We start from the raw sequence: 21905 nt of genomic DNA, 5'->3' as shown, positions 1-21905 counted from the left end.
TCGTCTGGGGGCACCCTAGGACCCCGCAGGAGTCGGGACAGGACGGTCTTTCCCCGGCCCCCCTGGAAGGCGCCGGCTGGCGGCGGCCGGCCCCGATGCCCGGCGCGCGTCTCCGGGACTCAGTGCCCCGGCCGGGGGCGAGCGCTTCCCGGGAAAAGTTCTACGGAGAAAGTTTCGGAGCAGAGCAGAGTGAGGCTACCCGCTGCGGGGAAGGGGTCTTTCATCAAAGGGCCTCCGCGGAAGGGGTCGCAGAGTGAATGGTCCAGCCGGACAGCTGCCCGCCGCGACGGCTCAAGCTGAGCCCCCGGGGCGGGATTAGCGGCTCTGGGCGGCGCGGGGCGGGGGCGGGGGACAAGGGGACTGGACCTTGCTCCAGCTGCCCGAAAGGCCGTTCTGGGTGGCTTTAGGGGGTCGTTTTGTACTTTTCCTCTCGGCCGCCAGGATCGTCGGGTTTCTGCGCTCCACGCCTGCACAACTTCACTTTTTATTTGTAAGAGTTGGATGGGTGCCCACCGGCATGGGGATATGGGCAAGTTCCGGGCCCCAACCCCACTTCCCTGGGTTTTTCTTTTTTTTTTTTTCTTTCTAGCTGTCCCGTTGTTTGCCGGGGACTCAGAAATTTTTCCCTTTCCAGCATCTCTCTAAGGATACTGGCAATAGAAAGTTGGAAAGGCCAGTCGGGGACTGGCTAGTCCCGGAGCCGCGACAGGTGGACTAGGTGGGAAAAAAATGGGAGGTCTGTCTGCAAATATGCATTATCTGCCACCAGGCTGCGTGCATTTCCTGCCAGACAGTCAGGCCCCCAAACTTCTCTAGAACCCCCTGGAAAAGGCTGAGGGCATTTTCCTCTGCACCCATGAGCCCCAAGCCCAGATTCTAGGACATCAGGCATCACGATGTGGCAGGAGAGAGTAGAAGAAAAAGGTGAAAATATTTCCAGGGAGGTGAGTGGGAGGGAAGGCTCTGAAATAAGGGAAAGAGACAACCTGATGGGTGGAATGGCCTTGGGTACATGCATGCTAGGAGTGAATGAGAGGTTAAGTGCCCCTCCTTTGGGGGATTGGTTACATGTGTCGCTGCGCAAATTCTTTTAGGAAACTATACTTTTGGTCATTGGCACTTGCACTTTAGAGTCTTTACGTGAGAGAAACTTCGTCTTTTCTCTTCCATTTCACCACCACGCCTTTCTGTTTCCCATGATCCACTCTGGAACTGCCACTTCTATCCTCCCAACATTTCTCCTCTGGCTGTGGTTCTTGTGTTCCGAGGGTCTGAAACCACGTGTGCCCACCCACCTCACCTGCTCACACAGCTTCAGGTATTGTGGCACGAGAGCCTCTCACTAGTTCTTTAGATGGTATCAAACAGAGGCGACCAGGTGGGTTGTAGCTTGATCCAGCTTCTCCTGAAGAAGCAGTTTTCTGGGAGAGATGTGTCATCCCTCTTGTTTTGATGAACCGGCAAACTGGAGAACTGAGTACCAGGGGCTTGCATTAAGCGCACTTTGAGAACCCAGTCAAAGGATGCCACCCCTGGCAGAGGGCACCGCCGATGTCAGTCTGCATAGGAGAGCTCATAAATTCTCACTTGAGCAGCCAGGCTTCAGGTTGCCAGATGTGATAGGCTAGAGAAGAGTAAACTCAACAGGGCCGGGAGGGGGTGAGAGGAGGTGAAGCATCTTTCTCAGTACTCGGCTCCCCTCCTTGATTCTTTGCTTTTCCTTCTTTGAGTCCGTTTATTTCCTTCCAAATATATGCCCAGCTCCTCACTCCACAGCCACATTGCTGTCCTTTAATGATGGAATGAGAAATGATCAGACTACTTTGATGTCCTATAGGAACTGGGGGCTGAATGTGAACATGAACTTGGGACACACAAGTAGAGATAAATCCATTGTATTGTACCTGACCTACTCAGCAGAGTAAATTGAGAGGATGGCCCATTTTTTGAACTTGGCTTTACAGGATGCTACACACACACACACACACACACACACACACACACAAGCACAAATGCGCGTGCACACACACAGAATGCCCCAGTAGCCAATGCAGCTCCTGACCTCCACGCTTTGCAGTTGGCAAACATTCTGCATCAAGGCACTTGAAGCATGAACTTGGTCTAGGTCTAAGTCTGGACCAACCTTGCAGAGCTCTACCCCAATCTCGCCCCCACCGGGTATAAGGTATTAAGAGTCGCTATTCCCTTGGAAGCTCTGGGGTGAGAAAGGGGTGAGGAGGCTCTGATCTTTGATGTCATCCTGCCTCACATTTGAACTGAATCCTAGCAAGGTGGCAGCTTCCTGTGGGACTGATCCTGGGCAGAGGAGGTTGTATTTGGTGGCACACAAAGCATGTCACCCTTTGTCTCCTCCAGACCTTCACATGAGTTCTAGAGAGGCTTCTTCCTACACTGCACTGTTGAAGGAATAACTCTGACAGCGAAAGAGAATACTTTTAATTGGGTCCGTACCTAGGTGAGAAACGAGTGAGCCAAGGTGTTGGTTCCCGGACTCCTTTCTCAGAGAACTGTTCACAGTTTATTACATAGGAGCACCGAAATAGTCTGATTTTTTTCAGCCTCTGCAGAAAACCCTGCTTCCAAAAACAGGGGCACAGATGTCGCCCCAATCAATAGGTGATTGTGGCTCAGGCGGATTAGAAATCTGGTTTATGCTTGCTGTAAACAAGGACGGGGCTTGGCTCTTCTAAAGCCTGGTTTTCATATCTTATCTTCAGGTCTTTATTTATCTTTTATTATTTGCTAAATATAGGGGGGAGGTAACTTGCTCTCAGAAGTCTAGAATTTTGAATATCCTCAGGCTTCAGATTTCCTAAACAGTTTCTTGATCAAATTTCCTGTACAAATTTCAATTAAAATATTCTAACCAATATTCTGTCCTCCGTAAGTTAAAGTCAAAATCTAGAAATACATGCTTATCAGCAGTGCATTAATATTTGTTCATTAAATAATCCTCAATTAATTATTTTGAGAAAAATAAGCATTCAGACTTTGAAAATACATAATTAAAATGAAATATTTCCTAAGATGATAATATATTGGGGTTTTCTCTTTTATCCTCCCCCAAAATACTGACTCAGTTTGTAGTAAGTATTGTGAGAGAGTATTGTAGTGACATTCTGACTTCTGGTATAGATATTAGTACTACTGAAACATTTTACTTTTATATATTCCTAGCTAGTCCGAAATTAAGAAAATAAGATGAAAAATATAAAGGATAAAATGGACAACTGTTCTCACAAATACGAGGATGCAGATTGAAACTCCTTTAATAGTAAATATTTAAAAATTAGAAGTACTAAATTTTCCACTGACAAGAATATAGATTTAACTTCTTAAAATAAAACCTAAAAGATGACAACTTTTGTCTTTTAGTGATTTATGTGAAACTTTAATATAAATAACATGCATGTTTTATACTCTTAATTAAACATACATACAAAAAATTAAATATATTTACTTGGCTAACAATGTGTTAAATACTAAAGCATTGAAAGCCTTAAAAGCAACTACTAGGTGTATATGTCCTTGTATGTTAAATTTAAGAGTTTCAGAGTCAAAATAATTTTATACCATCCAAGATTTTACATGATATGAACATATGAAGTTTCATATCTTATCTTCATGAAAGTGGAAATTTTCTATTTGAATGGTATGACACCACTTACTTTTCTCCTTGAAACTGTGTACAATATTATTACTAATATTAAGGGATTCAATACAGAATAATTTTTTACAGAAAGAGACAAGCAAAACTTATCTTCAGCTATTAATTCATATTTTGTATATATTCATTTCCACTTTCTGGGAATGTAATGTGTTCGCCATACTTTTTTGTTATAATAGTCCTACAAAATAGCACTGTGGATCACAATACATTAAATATAGATATTATTTCACTGTAATGAATGTCCATAATTTAAAGAAAACAGTGCATCTGATTAATAGTTGAAAACTTTCTAATAAACTATTAAGTTAAAATTTTCACTATAGTGCAAGTGTTCTGCAGATTTGTAAATAAAATGAAGTTTCAAGTAGTAAACATCACCACTAGTGAGTGTCATTGTATACTAGTGAAATATAGTTTTAACAGATGGATATATGATGTAGTGGGAGAATTAATTCCAAAATTAAGATAATCAATTTTTAGCGAATTGGTAGATATCAAAGATTAATTATCACATAAATTAATGCAAGAGTTAATCATGATTAAGATTAATTAACTTATATATTTTTGTCATTTTAATAATAGGAAAAAAATTACTCAATACTGAACAACTTCTTTTTATGCCACAAAAACAAAAATTATAGATTAGGTTATATTGCCATTCCTTTAACCTGACATTAATGTTTATTGCGATGTCAAAATAAATAGAAAAGTAAATATAGAAGTTAAATACATATTGTGCTGAGTAGCTAGACTTTTTAAAAGCTACTAGATGTGGCTTCACTACTCCATCATTTATGTAAAGGATAAAAATTAAGTAAATGAATGAAGTAAGTCTTTATAATGTAATGAATGATGACCTTTGATAAAAGGAGCACTCTACAAATAAAGTATTTTTCCTGTAAGTTTGTAATCATCTTCTAATTGCAGCTTCTTGCAAATATTTATCTTACTTAGAATAGAATCTCTGACTTAACAGAATCCTTAGCAGATAATAGCAGTCTTTGGAGGCGTCTGTTGATACACACTGATACACAATATGTATATGTATGTGCCTATAACCACCCACTCAGAGAAGAAGAATGAATATTTGAGAGAAAATCGTTCTTATCCTTGCTTTCACAATCCAGACTTCCAAATTCAAACAGTTTTAGAGAATAAGAAGCAACTTCCGAGATCATTCAAAAAAAAAGGAGTACATGGCATACATGAATCATATAAAAAAAATAAACTGCCAAGAGCATCTATTTATAAATAATCTACACAAAACCCCATTATACTGTCTAATGATAATTAGAGGGAAAGAGAATCAAAGAACTTAGAACTGCCAAATAAATAAAATATTCCTCTCAAATTAAGCAACAAATTCATAGATAACAAAGCTTATGCTATGAATTTGAAGGATGTTTCCTTTGTAGCACAGGACAAAGGGAGCATAGAGGAATAAATATTGATTGAACTAATCATCTGATGAATAGAAATGAGATTTACCAGTGCACCAATATAATAGGCTATGTTAACTAGTTCTTTCATAGCGCATATGCTGCCCTTTCAACCCTTGACCCCATCCATTCAGTTCTTAATGAGGGAAACCACAGGTGTTATAACGGCATTTATAGTGAATCAAGCTGAGTATAATAACCATGTGGTTAACTAATGGTATTGGGGGACTGGATCCTTATGAAAGGAAATATTGTCATCACACTGTCATAAAATTATTGTGCATTGCAAATTATTTAGAATTTCAGTTTGTTCCATTCACTTTTAATAATATATCTATGTAGCCATCCATATTTGAAGTCTGTCTCTAGAATAAGTGTACATTGACTAATGCTTTTCTGATGAGTTAACAATGTTATTTATCTTTACTATATTTAATACTTCGGATAGCAAGCACTTAAAATATCTAAAAATGACACTTAGGAGATGTATTTTATCTTTAATAAAGCATGTGCTTTCTCTTGTTTAGTGGTTGTTTTATAAATATAGAAAATAGAATATAACATTGAGGTAATTATTATAATTATTGTTAAACTTTGTTTTAAAGTTAAGGGGGCATATTCATGACTTAAATGTGTTCTATCAAAATTAACATGTCACCTTTGGTCAAAATATAAAGCCAAAGCTTGTTCTCAAGCATGCTTTTAGAAAAAAAGTAAAAGGAATTTGCTTTGAATGAAGCATGCTCATCTCTGCAGAGTCATGATTTTACTAATTGGGAATACTGACTTCGAAAACTACTAGCATATTGGCTGATGTCATTTTGTGTGTAACCAGTAATTATATGTTGTGGCCCTGAATTATATCTCCCCAATTCAGAAGAATCACAGACATCATCATCAGAAAAAAAAAGCAAATATATTTTTACCGAGTAATGATTTTTGCCACTAAGCCACTTTTTACTACGCTGTCATGTGATCCTGATGTCCTGGCACCCTGGGGCATATAAAATATTAAGGAGGCATGAAGAATACTCTTGCATAAATTTTCTTATAATGCTTTTTTCAATGAATATTGTAATAATTTAAATTTAAATTATAGTTTTAAATTTTCATATCTCTGTCTAAGAAAGCAGCTTCCTTCAAAGACCGTGATATTTTCCTGAATTTCATTAGGATTAAGTTGTAATTATGTGACAAAGGGAAATATACAATATTTTATGTTGATTTAGAAATGTAAAAATTATCCTCTAAATTTAAGTACAAAATTGTTCTTTAAAATGAAATAGCAAAAAAAAAGCCTTATTAATAGACCTTGGCATTAATAACCATTATCGGGCATCCCATAAATAGTATGACTGATCGCAAAGTAGAAACTGCGGAATATGATTTATTTTAACATTGTGACTATTTTTGTGACTATTTTTAAAACATTGTTTTCAAACAAATCTCTCTCATTATTTGAAACTAAGCTTGATTCTCCCTATTTCTGAAAACCTCATCAGACTTGCTGACAAAACCTTTTTCCTAGGAGTTTAAATTAAAGTAAGCTTTTGAAAACGAGGATAATAAAGTCAAATGTTAAAAAAAAAAGCTGAAAGAAACCAAGTTTTTGCCCTGTTTTTAGGCACCATGATTTATAATACTATTAATAATAAGAGTTTCAAGCATGCAATGTCTCAACTCCACACACAATCATATGTAGATAAATAGGAATATAAGTGACATCATTGTTCATTTATACGTCTACTCAAATCAAGATACAGAAGAGAATAGTCAGGGTTCCCTGACACAGGAATGGTCAAGTTAAAGCCATGAGTAGTGAGGACATTCTCAGAGCATCAGAACATCTTTTACAGAGGAAGTTAAATTTAAAATGGTCCTCCAAGTGTGACTAGAAGTCCATCTTTTGTTTAATTTGTTCACCGTAACTGAGGTTGATTAAATGAATGTGCATTGTATATCACAGTTGCTTTTTATAGTTGATACTGCGTGAAATATGGCAATGTGGGAGGGGGTGATGAGGAACCGTGTATTCGGATACAGTACTATTACAACAGATAATGGTATTGTGCTCAAATAAAACCTTTACTACCAAAATTGATTTTCAAATTGCAACAAGTAAAGTGATTCTTAGACTATAGAAGTGAAATGGTAATGAAGGGAAAGAATGATATTGTGGGGCAGAAGTTGTGAAAAAAAATTATACCAGAAGCACTGTCTATAGCACTGTCCCGTTGTTCATTGGTTTGCTCGAGCGGGCGCAGGAACGTCTCCATTGTGAGACGTGTTACTGTTTGGGGCATAGCAGATACGCCACGGGTAGCTTGCCAGGTCCTGCCGTGTGGGCAGGATACTCTCAGTAGCTTGCTGGGCTCTCCGAGAGGGACAGAGGAATCAAACCTAGGTTGACTGTGTGCAAGGCAAATGCCCTACCTGCTGTGCTATTGTTCCAGTCCATACCAGAAAAAAAAAAAGGAAAAAAACAGAAAAAAATATTGAATTATGTATTATCTGAATTCAAGGTGGGTTCCGGGTGCAAGGACTTATGGGGAGGAAAGTGCCGTGGGAAAATGGGGGAGTAATGTTGGACAGAGTATAGCAACACTGAAATACAAAACAATAATATTCGGTGCTGTTGTAAAATCCTACAAGTTTATTGTAGATTGCTAGAAATCAAGAAAATAAAGTTTATTTAATGAGACATATCAGCAATGTCTGAGGGCTTCTAAGAGCTTAATGTAAGACTAAATTCAAAAATTAAAGTGTAAAATAAGGCCATATTAATAGTCAATAAATAATACAAATCAGGACATGTATAATAGTTTTGATGACTTTTGAGCTGAAGTATATTTATTTTTATTTTATTTTTTAATTTTTTTAATGAATCACCATGAGGTATAGTTATAGACTTATAAACTTTTGTGCTTATGTTTTAGTCATACAATGATCGAGTGCCCATCCCTCCACCAGTGCCCATTCTCCACCACCAACGATCCATCGCAGTATCCTTCCCACCCCCCACACCCCATCCCCCTCTCCCCACCCCACCTCTGTGGCAGGGCATTCCGTTTTTCTCTCTCTCTCCTTTTGGGTGTTGTGGTTTGCAATATAGGTATTGAGTGGCCATCATGTTTGGTCTATAGTCTATGAGCTGAAGTATATTTAAAGAAGATCCACAGACTTTTAAATAGTAATAAAAATGGGAATCAGAGGAACAACTATTGACCATGTTTATCCCAACACTTTAAACGATTCAAATTCAGACCAGGTTAAAAATGAGGGGAAAAAATATGCCCCCACGCCCGCCACACACACACACACAAACACACACACACACACAACACACATACACAAGGTGCAATCCACAGTTAACTTTGTCATTTTAAAGTGAAAATTTGGCATTCTGATTCTCGTCTTTTCTATTAGCCCATCTAAGTTTCATTAATTTGAATCCTGAGACTAATATCCAATTCACTCTGAAACACTAGTGAGATCAAGTTTCTCACTCTACAAAACCGAAACCAGGCACTGGGCTCCAGAGAATGCACAAAAGTAAATGTCACCATTTGAGCCTTCCAAACAGCCAATTGTCACTCTTGGTCCTTTTCCTCTGTGTTAGCACAGGACCCTCATTCAAATACCTACATAGCGAGCAATACCACAGCATTTTCAGTGTTGTAAAAACAAAATCTCAAATGCAGATTTTTAATTATAATTTGTTTATTAAGGAATGTTGCTTTCTGTTGCAACACATTCTTTTTGTGTTGTTGTTTTAGTTTTTGTTTTGGGGTTTTGGTGTTTGGGTCACATTCAGTGGTGCTTGTTAGTCTTTAAGTAGTGCCAGGGATCAAATTCGGGGTCTGGTGCATGCAAGGCAAGTGGTATATTACTTCTCCAGCCCTGGCAACAAAGCCTGATAATTGTACATGGTTTGTTTAATTGTTAAAACTGGAAAAATTCAAAAAGGACTGAATGGCCCCATTTCTTGGAGTTTTTCTAAAATATTAAAAGTTTGCAAGTGAGAGTTCACAGAGTCCCTCTACTTTTAGAAACCTTGATTGAGCAGTTGCTTGGTAAGACACCTGTTTTCTGGATAACCCATTTGCCCTTACTGAAATTTCTTTGGTGCTAATAGGTTATGTGACAGACAATAAACATGCGTCTACTTCATTTTATGTCTGCCAGTTTGCCAATCTAAGTGGCAAAATACTGACTACTGGAACTTTGATAGACAGTAGTTTTACTTGAAGTGAATATGTATTGAATCTAGTTTTTTTTTACTTTAGTTTTTATGGAAATAAGCCTATTATTTAGGAAACAATTAGCCACCATTTTGATCTTTTCATTAAAAACAGTTTCCAAAGACAATTCAATGAGATTCAGGCAATGTTGTTGCTTATAATTAAGTAAGGATATGAAAATCAGACACTAGTTATATTTATTTGCCTAATTAATGTAAGGAAAATAATTTAAATTAGTTAACTATCACACTATAATTAAAATGTATTATTTTACCAGTCCAAAACAAGGACCTCAGAAGTAATATTATTTGGGTTTTGCATTACTACATCAGTATGAAAAATTATATTCAATCTCAAAATTTTAGTACGTATCTTCTTTTTTCTTTCTTTCTTTCTTTCTCTCGTCCTTCTTTCCTTCTTTCTCTCTTTCCTTCTTTCTTTCTCTCTTTCTTCTCTCTTTCCTTCTTTCTCTCTTTCTTTCTTTCTCTCTCTCTCTTCTTTCTCTCTCTTTCTTCTTTCTTTCTTTCTCTCTCTTCTTTCTCTCCTTCCTTCTTTCTCTCTTTCTCTTTCTTTTTCTTTCTCTCCTTCTTTCTTTCTTTCTTTCTTTCTTTCTTTCTTTCTTTCTTTCTTTCTTTCTTCTTTCTTTCTTTCTTTCTTTCTTCTCTCTCTTTCTTTCTCTCCTTCCTTCCTTCTTTCTCTCTTTCTCTTTCTTTTTCTTTCTCTCCTTCTTTCTTTCTTTTCTTTCTTTCTTTCTTTCTTTTCTTCTTCTTTCTTTCTTTCTTTCTTTCTTTCTTTCTTTCTTTCTTCTTTCTCTCTCTTTCTTTCTCTCCTTCCTTCCTTCTTTCTCTCTTTCTCTTTCTTTCTCTCCTTCTTCTTTCTTTCTTTCTTTCTTTCTTTCTTTCTTTCTTTCTTTCTTTCTTTCTTTCTTTCTTTCTTTCTTTCTTTCTTTCTTTCTTTCTCTCTCTTTCTTTCTTTCTCTCTTTCTTTCTTTCTCTCTCTTTCTTTCTCTCTATTCTTTCTTTCTTTCTTTCTTTCTTTCTTCTTTCTTTCTCCTCTTTCTCTTTCTTTCTCTCCTTCCTTCCTTCCTCCTTCTTCCTTCCTTCCTTCCTTCCTTCCTTCCTTCCTTCCTTCTTCTTCTTTCTTTCTTTCTTTCTTTCTTTCTTTCTTTCTTTCTTCTTTCTCTTCTTCCTTTCTCTTTCTCTCTCTCTCTCTTTCTCCTTCCTTCCTTCCTTCCTTCCTTCCTTCCTTCCTTCCTTCCTTCCTTCCTTCCTTCCTTCCTTTCTCCTCTCTCTCTTTCTTCTTTCCTTTCTTTCTTTCTTTCTCTTTCTTTCTTTCTTTCTTTCTTTCTTTCTTTCTTTCTTTCTTTCTTTCTTTCTTTCTTTCTTTTCTTTCTCTCTCTTTCTCCATTCCTTACTTTCATTCATTCTTGCTTTTTTGTTTGTTTGGGGCCTACATCCAGCTGTGCTCAGGGCTTACTCCTGCCTTTGCACTCAGTGGTCACTCCTGGCAGTGCCAAGGGGACCTGGTCAGTTGCTTGCAAGGCAAATGCTGTACCACTGTATGATTTCTCTGGCCCCAGAATTTTAGTAAATGTTTTAAAGTGGAGTGAACATCTGAGTCATATTTTACCACCCAGCAGCTGCTGGCTTCTAGATTCTAGAATTGAATAAATCAATTTTGAAGAACTTAAATTTGTTGAACTACTAATGGAAAATTATTATAATTTCTAGGTTTAATATTAAAATTATTCCATTGAACATTTCCTATTAATTTTCACATAAGTTGAGTCTGGCACATATCAAAGAAATTAAACACTTTTTTTAAAAAAAGAGAAGAAACCTTGCTCCCAATTTACACAGTAAACACTTTTTTTAAAAAAAGAGAAGAAACCTTGCTCCCAATTTACACAGTTGTTCAATATGAGCAAATACAACACAGTCTGCATGAATAGAGTAACATTTATTTAGGAAAAACACACCACATCATTAAGGTACAGTGCTTTTTTTGCAATCATTTTGATTTTTAACAAAATAGTTTATGTAATTCCATATGGGAATGTATAGGATCCTAACCTATTCTCAATTTGCTGTTAAATTAAATTTAAGTCTAATATTTGAAGCTTATGCTTTCTTATTTTTATTTACTTTTGCTTTGAGGCCACACCACGGTTGTGATCATGGTTTACTCCTCTGTATTTAGGGATCACCTCTGGATAACTCTGACCCCTGGAGCTTTCCAGAGATTTTTCTTTCAATGGTTTTTAAAACAAGTTTTAATTCTGAGTCTATTTATTCTTGCATATATGTTTTAGGTCTTACCATTTAAAATATTTAAATAACCAAAGTAACATGATATTAGAAGTATCTTTCCATAGGCAGTTCAGACAAATTAAAAATAAATATGATAACAAGGTAGCATTAATATGCTTTCAATTGTTGTTTTGTTGTTGTGTTTACTAATGTTATTGAAGGCCAATTCTGGCTGTAATTTACATCAGAATAAATTAAAATTGATGTGATTTGTCTTAGAAAAAAATGTTAGTTTGTAAGGAAATAAATTGGTTACAATTTTATGCAACTGAAACCTCAATAATAACTTTTGTTTTTTTGTTTTTTGTTTTTTGGTTTTTTTTTTGCTTTTTGGGTCACACCCAGCGATGCTCAGGGGTTACTCCTGGCTTTGCACTCAGGAATTACTCCTGGCGGTGCTTGGGGGACCATATGGGATGCCGAGGATCGAACCTGGGTCGGCTGCGTGCAAGGCAAACGCCCTACCCGCTGTGCTATCGCTCCGGCCCCATCAATAATAACTTTTGAAAGGTTATCTAATCTAACGGTTGACATGAGTGCTGATTTAGCCAAACACAGACACTTCTTTGTCTTAATATAATGACTAACACTATATATGGTAAAGTTGTGACCACTCCAACAGAAAATTAGGTTTAAATGTGGTTCAGGGACTGCATATAATTCCAAGCTTTAGTGCATCCTATGCATGCTCTAGGCCCTGGTTTTGATTCCTGGTACTTACCACTAGCTGCCCTAGAAAGATCTGATCCAATACATTGACTTGTAAGTAATAATACAATTGACTTGTAAGTAATAATCTGTTTAAAAAAGATTGAAGCCATAAATTTATGGCTTCTTTGACAGCCTCTGACTCACTGTCCAATTTTATTTTGATTGCTCTATGCTTTACCTCTTTAAGTTCTAAAGTTTTTTTCTACCCCTATCCCTAAAGCAACATCACTAGTCAATAATGGTAGCAAAACTTGCTAATGTTAGGGAATACAACACTACCACACATACCCTGTATTAATTCTAAAGAGAAAACCCTTTTTTTTGGGGGGTGGGGCTTTTTGGGTTATACCCAGCAATGCTCACAGGTGACTCCTGTCTCTGCACTCAGGAACTATTCCTGGTGGTGCTTGGGGGACCATATGGGATGCCTGGGATTGAATCTGGTGGGACATGTGCAAGGCAGACGCCCTACCCACAGTACTATCACTCCAGCCCAGGAGAAAACCTTTTAACAAAAACTCTCAGGCATGCTTTGCTCTTATAAAGAGTGTATAAAAACATAGACTATTTCGTTTTTTTCATTCAGTCTCACAATCCCTTTGGACAAACCATGAAACTCTACAGTCTTCATTTCTAAGCTTATGAAAATAACATTTACCAATCCTAAGGGAAATTTAAATAATTAATATGGAAAAACCTGTGTAATGAATAGGATCAATCCACTAGCTATAATAACACATGTGCATGTATAACAATTTATTTTTACCATAATTCCCTCCAAAATTCTAAGATTTAACTTATAAATTTAGTTTTCCTTTTTACAGAGATTTCAAAATTTTAGTAAATTTGTCTATATGTAGATTTTTTTCTTCACAAAATTCTCCCTGTGTCTATTTAAATGGAGCAAACAATTTTATAGGATGCAGTCATACAAGACTGGAGTGATAGCACAGAGGCTAGGGTTTGCCTTGCACACAGCCGACCCAGGTTCAATTCCTCCATCCCTCTTGGAGAGCCTGACAAGCTACCAAGAGTATCTTACCCTCATGGCAGAGCCTGGCAAGCTACCTGTGGTGTATTCGATATGCCAAAAACAGTAACAACAAGTCTCACAATGAAGACGTTACTGGTGCCCACTCGAGCAAATGGATGAACAACGGGACAACAGTGTGACAGTGCTACAGTGCAGTCATACAAATCTGTTGTCTAAACAGAAGTTGTCTTCTAAGAATCAGCAATCACTAACCATTTGCTATCCAATTGTAATTTGTCTTGCCTGACTGAGATTGATAGTCCCATCAGAATCAAAGGCTTGTTATCCTCCTTTACAATTCTATGTTCTGTACAAGCATAAAATATTATCTTAAGGAAAGAACCTTGACAACATTAAGAAAGTGCCATGTCTAATTGTGCCCAGCAATATAAAGGAAAAAATTAAATTTGACATTTGTTCTAAATAAATGCAGACTTCTGCTCCTCCTAAGCAATATTGCAGTTAAACGTGTTTTGCATTTGACTGAAACATAATATTCCTTACATAAAGCTATCATTAATTTTTATGCCTTCAAATGAACTCCATTCACATTTCTTTAGAAGCACATTTATTAGTCCACTTCTATTGATTTTTTTCAGGCCTCTTTAGTGTAAGCTGTGCTGTATAAACATTGTTTGAAATACCAACTCTTCCCTGTCATTTACTTTCCAGGCCTCGAATTGTATTATTATTTAATAGTCCTGACTCCAATAACTCAACTAAATTTGGCCACAGATACTACAAGAAAGAAATAGGCTGCATCGGAATTTGCATTGAGTTGTCATCTAAACTTAGTATCTGAAGTGCTCAATATTATCATTATCACATTGGGAAAGATGCAGATACATATCAGATGATTCTCTGTCCTTCTTCCTCTAAAAGATCTTTTCTTACTTGCTCTTTTTTAGGTATATTTCTCATGCTCACAAAATCTGCAATTGTTTTTATCTCTTCTTAAGGTAAACATTGACAAATTTTTCAAAACGAACTAAGTAAATAGAAAAAAAGCTGACAGATGCAGCCTTGTGTCTGTACATACATTTAATAGGGGGTATGTTTTGTGATTAGATCTGATCTATATTTAGTACTCTAGAATTTTCCAGAGGCTTCTGGAGACACCATCTGGATGATCCCCAGAGCAGACTCAATAGATATGCAAGAAAGGTATGAACAGGGATGTGCCTGAGTAGCTGAGGGAAAGGAAACCTCTATATATAAGCAGTGCTTTTTTGGTTTAATAAAATCCATTTTAAACCATTTATTTTAATCAAATTTGTTTTAAAAAATGCAGTTGTATAGGGATAGGTTCTAAGGTCACACCCAATGGTTTTCATGACTTACTTGGACTCTTCACTCAGAGATCACTCATAGGGTGTATGGGGGACCATGTGAGATGTCAGGGATCGAACCTGGGTCTGCTGAATGCAAGGAAAATGCCCTACCCACTGTCCTATATCTCCAGTCCTTTATAATGCAGTTTAAAAACCTTAAAAAAAGATCCAAATAAAAAACATAAATAACTGTTGTGTGGGGGGAAATAAATATTAATGACTAGTAAACATTTGATGATAAAATAGCTCAGCCTCAATGACTAAAAGAGAAAAAAAAAGCCTCAGCTTTTTTTATCTCTCTGCAGTTCATTGGCAGCCACTGGACATCCTCATTATCTATAGTAATGTTTATATTTATACAGTCACTGATGCTAAACTCTTAGAAGTGATTATAATTTAAGCTCAGTAATTTACTACCAGATAATCTTTCCAAAGGAAACAAACTAGAATATCAAAATTGTATACCTAAAGATGCATGCAGAGTTATTGTGCCTCTCTGCCACGCTTTCAGTAATGTAGGAAACTTTGCTAGAATGCTTTTATGGGCACACTTTCATTCAGAATGTCTTCAGTATTTTACTGTGTATTCATAGCATATTTTTAAAAATTTGCCTGCTATTACTGTTTATATACACCCAACAAATTTAGGGACAAAGCAGTAAGCAGGGAAAGATGTTATCTCTCACTACACTAAATTTAAAAGACATTTACTTTTTCTTTTATAAAGGAGGGGCTCCTAAGCAGTATTCAGGATCCTGGTGGCTACTCTCAGGAGTTCTCAGCTAAACAGGCAAGCGAGAACACAGTGCCGCTCAGATTTTGTGGGGTCAGGAACTACCAGGGCCACAGAATGATGCTTGGAGGGGTGGGGTCCCCAGGCACACATCTGGTAGTGGTCTACGGACTCCAGGAAATTCTCGGTGAACTATCTGGTACCGAAAAATGAGCTGAACCTAGATAGAACATTGCACTATTTTCTTTTCTTTTTTTTTTTAACTTTTTATTAAATCACCATGTGGAAAGTTACAAAGTTCGCAGGTTTATATGTCAGTTATACAATATTCAAACACCCATCCCTTCACCAGTGCCCATATTCCACCACCAGAAACCCCAGTATACCCCCCGCCCCCACCCCCACCCCCTACCCCCTACTGTATAACTAATGAATTTCACTTCATTTTTTCTTTACCTTGATTAGATTCCATAATTCAACACAAAACTCACTATAGTTGTTAGAGTTTCCAAACAAGAGAGACAGACCTACTACATTTGATAATTAGTTTTTCATTGCTGGAAATGAAGAGATTGCACTATTTTCAATCCTCAATACGTTTAAAAAAAAACTGGAATATAAAATGATATACAATACACAATCTAATTGCCTAAAGTGAAAAGGAAGAAAACAGATTAAAGCACTAAGATGTCATTTGTCTGTTTTAAATATAGCCCACATATATTTTCAGATTAGTCTTACGTGTCAGAGTGACTATTGGATTATATATAGTATGACTCTTCATTATGTATCTTAGATCTTTCATTTGTCTGAGGCCAGATTGTGGTAGATGAAAATTTAACAGCTCATTGATACTACTATACTATTTGATATTTATACAATTCTTCACTGCTATACTTTTATCAAAGATCCACCATTATTCTTAATGCCAGGCACCATCATAAATGTTGAATGCATAACTAAGAATAGAATTCAGGATTCCATCTGTATTAGAAGAATAACAATAATAACAATATTGTTTTAAATCTTTCATTTCTTGTAGTGGGAAGAGTTTACCCTCTTTAGTTTATTATTAGAATGGGTTCATACTGTCTTTTATGTCCCTAAGGTTTGTCTTGATCTGAGAAATATATCATTTTAAATGTTGGTAACAAATTCAGAGAAAGCACATCTGAAAAATAATCAACTTGCTTTCATTTTAATTGTGTTCAACTAACTATGTATTTATCTTCTCTAAAACTGTGGGGAATTGTAGTTCTCCAAGACATTAAAGAACACCAATAGATAGACTCAGGTCTCAAAATATAAGAAATTTGAGGATGAATTAGTTGCCGTCAGTAGGGTTGTGTCTGAGATAGATGAGGAATCCTAATTCACCCAAAGATTGTTGCAATTAATGGCAAAAGTCAAGAATGAAGTTACTGCTAAGGAAATCTATTCATATTATACAGGTTCATATTATACAGGATGATAAATTGTGTATTTCTAGTATGAGTATCATCATTCCAAACAAGCAATTTTATCTTTTGAGAGATATTTGTCAACATATCAGGGCACTTTTGGTCGTCACAGTTGCGAGATGCTATTGGTATCCAATAGAGAAGCACCAGAAATAATATGACATTTTTACAATGTAAGGGTCACTCCCCCCAAAAGAATCATTCTGCCTTAGGATTGTTTAAATATTTTCTAAATATAATCACTTCATGATTTCCAGTTTTCTTAAGCATTTTTCTGGAAGGAAGGGGAAAAGGCTGTTTTTTTTTTCTGTCACCCTTTTCATGTTAAACCAGCCTCCACCCCACAAAAATGATAGCAAATATTAGGCAAATGGTCCCTCAAGATAGAAACTTTTCCATTTCATTAGCACCAAGGGACCATTTTAAGTACTGATTTTGGTGCTGAGAAAGCAGGTGATTCACTAGTGTCAATTTCTTTTCTTTTAACAAAAATTGAAGAAAAAACCTAATTAAATAGTTATGGATCATTGGAAATAGTTTTTATGAGGACCAGAGAAGTAGTTCAAATGGTAGAACACATTTTCTAAGGGCATTTATAAGGCCCTTAGTTTGATCCCCTGGCACCTCAGCCTCTGGCATGTCACTGCTAGGGGTAGACTTGGTTGTCCCTCAGCACCAACAGGCCCAAGCCAAACCATCAGCTCTACTCTGCATGGCAACACCTTTCCAGGAGTGGCCCTGAGTCCCCTGAGATGCTGGGAGTGGTCCCCCAAATTGCTGATGATAGAATGTTATTTGACTGGGGTATGTGTTTTCAGAAGTGTTTGAAGATGTTAAATTGCTATGACAAAATTTATTCCAGTTCTAGCTACATGTTTATATGACTAGGTTTTCCCCCACCACTTAGATTTCTAAAACCAGAAATAAGAATAGAAGCAATGCAAAGTCCATTATGTTCTAGTAGTAAATAATAAACAAGCTAAGTACCAAAATGAATTAGAAGTGGGGGGAAAGTCCCATCTGGCTTGTTAAGAAATGGGTTTCCTATATTTATTTTTATGTTTAGAAAATACAATATGCATAAGATATTTGTACTTTCTATCAATTTTAGTTTATTTTATACTTATAATGATAAAAATAAATCAATCAAGAAGAAATATTTATAGTCAAAACATTTTTCTCTTTAGATTGTTTAATTAAATAAGCATATACACTCATATTAATAACACATACTTTTTGTAAGTTTCACCAGGTGATAACATGTTTTCAAATGAAAAAAATTTATGTTAAATAACATTCTCACTAGGTGTATGAGATAAAAGTATTAATTTAAGAAGAAAAGTATATATTATGCAATTTTTTAAAGAATTGATTATTCAGTTTCTTTTCAAATGTATGATGTGCATATCAAAATGTTTGGAGTCATATTTCATTAATATATTTAAAGAGCAATCCATCAGTTTTATTTAAAATAGAAAATTTAATATATCACAGAAATTGCATTCTTTGCAGTGATATAATATAGAACAATCTGTCTGTTTTTGCAGTTCTCAATGCATCAGGACCCAGGACTACCTTTATGGTAGTCCCCATTATCCTGGAGTTATAATTAGGAGCTGAATTAGGTTGAGTACCTAGTAACTGTTTCTAAACCCCAAGAAGAACCAAGAATAAAAGCTTGTTCTGTAGTAGATTTTCTTCAGTGGGCTACAATCACATTGAAGAGGTTTTGAACAATGATCAATACTCATTTTACCGAGGTTTCTAAAGTGCCACTTCTCTATAAACGTTTTGGATACTGCCAATCTTATAATAAGCAACCCTGAGACAAACAATATCTTCCTCAAAAAAGGAGTCATTTAGTGCATTCTACTAGATCATGGATATAGCAGAAAAATATAGGTATATTTTTCTCAACATAATAAATAGTTATAATCTTAGAGTTTTTGGCTGACATGATCTCTCTCATGACTACTCTGCTCTGTCACTGCAGCATAAAAGTATCCATAGTTGATAAGTAAATGAATGATCCAATTCAAGTTCAGTCACAAAACCAGGTGATGACAGATTTGGGAAATAGTAGTTCAATGACCCTAATATGGAATGTCAAGTTCCTGAAGACAGGACCAAAATATTAATGGATTTAGTATTCCCATAATCTGGGCATAACCTAAAGAGGTAACTGTATATTTAAAATATGTTGAAATACAGTCTTATAGCCTAGTTCTCCCTTTCGGAGAATCTGGCAAGCTACTGAGAGTTTTCCTGCCCACATGGGAGAGTCTGGCAAGCTCCCTGTGGCGTATTCATATGCCAAATACAGTAAAAATGATGGGTCTCACTATCGGGAAGGATGGAGCCTCCAATGCGGCACCATCGGGAAGGATGAGTAAAGAGAGGCTAAAACAAATGGAAACATTACTGGGCCTGTTCGAGCAAATCGAGGATCAACAGGATGATAGTGACAGTGATATAAATGAAAATAATAAAGGAATTGTAAGTCTTTCAGAGCTTACATATTACCCACAGAGGCCTATTTCCTGAAAGTATCAAGCAACTTGAACACAATATAATGAGTCTTAAGAATATTATTTATGCGCACTCTCATATTGAGGTATTAATATTCAACTTCAGTTTTGCATACATTTATTTTCTTTATATTTTGAATCCCTGAGGTCAAGAAACTTTGAATTCCTAAATCAAAGTCTATAACCTATCCATAATTGGTAGCTGAAAATTCAAATTAATTATGAAGGAGGAAATACATCCACTATGTAACTAAAAAGTATTAATTAACCAGTATATTAATAAATATTCAGCTCAGAAAAATGCAAGGAGAAGCAAAAATGAGAAAACTACACACAATTATTATTATGGACGTTTTCTTTTCTTCTTTCTTTTGGTTTTTGTGTGACACCCGTGTTACTCAGGGCTTAGTCCTGGCTATGAACTCAGGGTTACTCCTGATGAGCACTGGAGACCATATGGGTTGCCAGGGATCAAACCCAGGTTTGCCACATGTAGTGCAAGTGCCTTACTCATTGTACTATTGGTCCAGCCCCAAGTCTGGCTATTTTTATAGGAGATCAAGTATAACAAGTATTGTGGGCTGAAAAAAACTTTGGTGAAAATATAAATTTATCTATCCACTATGTAAAATAGTAAGGAGGTTGATAAAACAAAACAAGCCCCAAAAATATTACTATCATATGATCTAACAACTTTACTTCTGAAAATTAATAGAAAGGAATGAAATCACTATCTTGAAAAGTCTTTATACCTATGTTTATTGCAGCATATTTATAATAAAAATAACAGGGAAATAATCTAACTATGAATCAATAAATGAGTGAATGAAAAAGATGCATCACATTTATCATGGAATTTTTTTTTATTTTGGGACCACACTCAGCAGTGCTCGGGGTTACTTCTGTCCTGCAGTCAAAAAATTACTCCTGGTGGTAATCAGGGAGCCCTGAGAGATGCTAGGGATTGAACCTGGGCCAGCTGTGCAAGGCAAGCACATTATTGGCTGTAACATTTCTGTGGTCCCCTATCATAGAATGTTTTTAAACCATTAAAAAATAAAGAAAATCTGCCGTTGTAGCAACGCGAATAGAACTTGAGGGCAGTACGCTAAGTTAAATAAGTCAGCTAGAAAGGAACAAGTACTATATAATATCACTTATATTGGATTCTTAAAAGAACAAATTAAAATAAGTTGTAAACACAAAACAAATTGGTGAATGCCAGAAGGAGAGGGTAAAGGGTGAGTAGATACTACTGACTTCCACTTACAAATTATTAAGTCCTGGGAAATAACCTACAGCATAACAGCTAGTGATACTATGTTTTGTATTCAAGAGTTGCTGGGAGAGTAGATCTTAAAACTTCTAATCACAGAGGGAAGGACTACAAATGCAACGTATGTATGGTAGTGAATGTTAAACGTATTGAGATATTTTTTAACAAGATTCACATGAAACAAACAGATCATTGTGTTCTATGCATAAAATAAGTACAATGTCTTATGAAAATTTATGTTAAGTTTCAAATGATAACACATTGAAATAAGGGGAAAAAAGTTGGCCTGTCTAATGTTCCTTAATTATTATGTAATTGCTAAAGGAGATCCAGTAAGGAAAATGTATTCATTAAAAAGCTAATATATTGGGTGGCGGGAGATGGGATTGGGGAGGGTGTTAGGGATGCTGGGTTTATTTGTAGTGGAGAATGGGCACTGGTGAAGGGATGGGTTCTTGAACTTCGTATGAGGGAAACATGAGCACAAAAATGTATGAATCTGTAACTGTACCCTCAAATAAATAAATAAATAAAAAGCTAATATATTTAGCACTTAACGATGTCGATGTTTGGATCTAATTTGTAACAAATAACAAATTAGTTAATCCTCAGGGAAAATTTGCGGCAAAATAGTTATTTAGTCCATCTGATAAGTGAGGAGACTGTAATCCAGAAAAGTTAAGTAACTATATAAAGTCATATATCTGGTAAAGGGAAAAACTGGGTTCAGACCCAGACAGGATACCTCCAGAATATATGTTCTTAAACTTTACAAAATTTTGCCACTTTTCTTGAGAACGGAATAGGACTAATAGGACTGTTGTATGAATAATTAACTAAAAATACAACATAGTATGCCATTGCTTAAGGGGTCCTGTGAAAGCTAAAGCTGAGTTAAAATGAGAAAATTGGAATTACAGTGACTAGGATAGAAACTTAAGGATAGTCACTTGAACTAAACCTTGAGACTGTAGAATTGTATTGGCAGGGATTACAGGACAAGTTCAGCTACAATATTAAGTGAATAAAAGTTTGGGAACTGAATTATAAGGCACAAATTGTATGTGTCTACTATCCCAAGTAATAAAACATGCAAAAGAAGAAACAAGCATTTTCTTTTCTCTTGCCATACATTACATACTACTATCCTTGA

General features: G+C 36.1%; 1 protein-coding gene across 1 annotated transcript in view; it reads left to right on the top strand.

The window, feature by feature from the left end:
- Positions 1-21905, top strand: part of RORB (RAR related orphan receptor B) — a 236070-nt gene that overhangs the window by 1049 nt on the left and 213116 nt on the right. The window lies entirely within an intron of this gene.

This window comes from Sorex araneus, chromosome 1, assembly GCF_027595985.1.
Source record: "Sorex araneus isolate mSorAra2 chromosome 1, mSorAra2.pri, whole genome shotgun sequence".
In the NCBI taxonomy this organism is placed as follows: domain Eukaryota; kingdom Metazoa; phylum Chordata; class Mammalia; order Eulipotyphla; family Soricidae; genus Sorex; species Sorex araneus.
The sequence above is the reverse complement of the archived record's forward strand: the minus strand, read 5'-3'. Positions and strand labels throughout refer to the sequence as shown.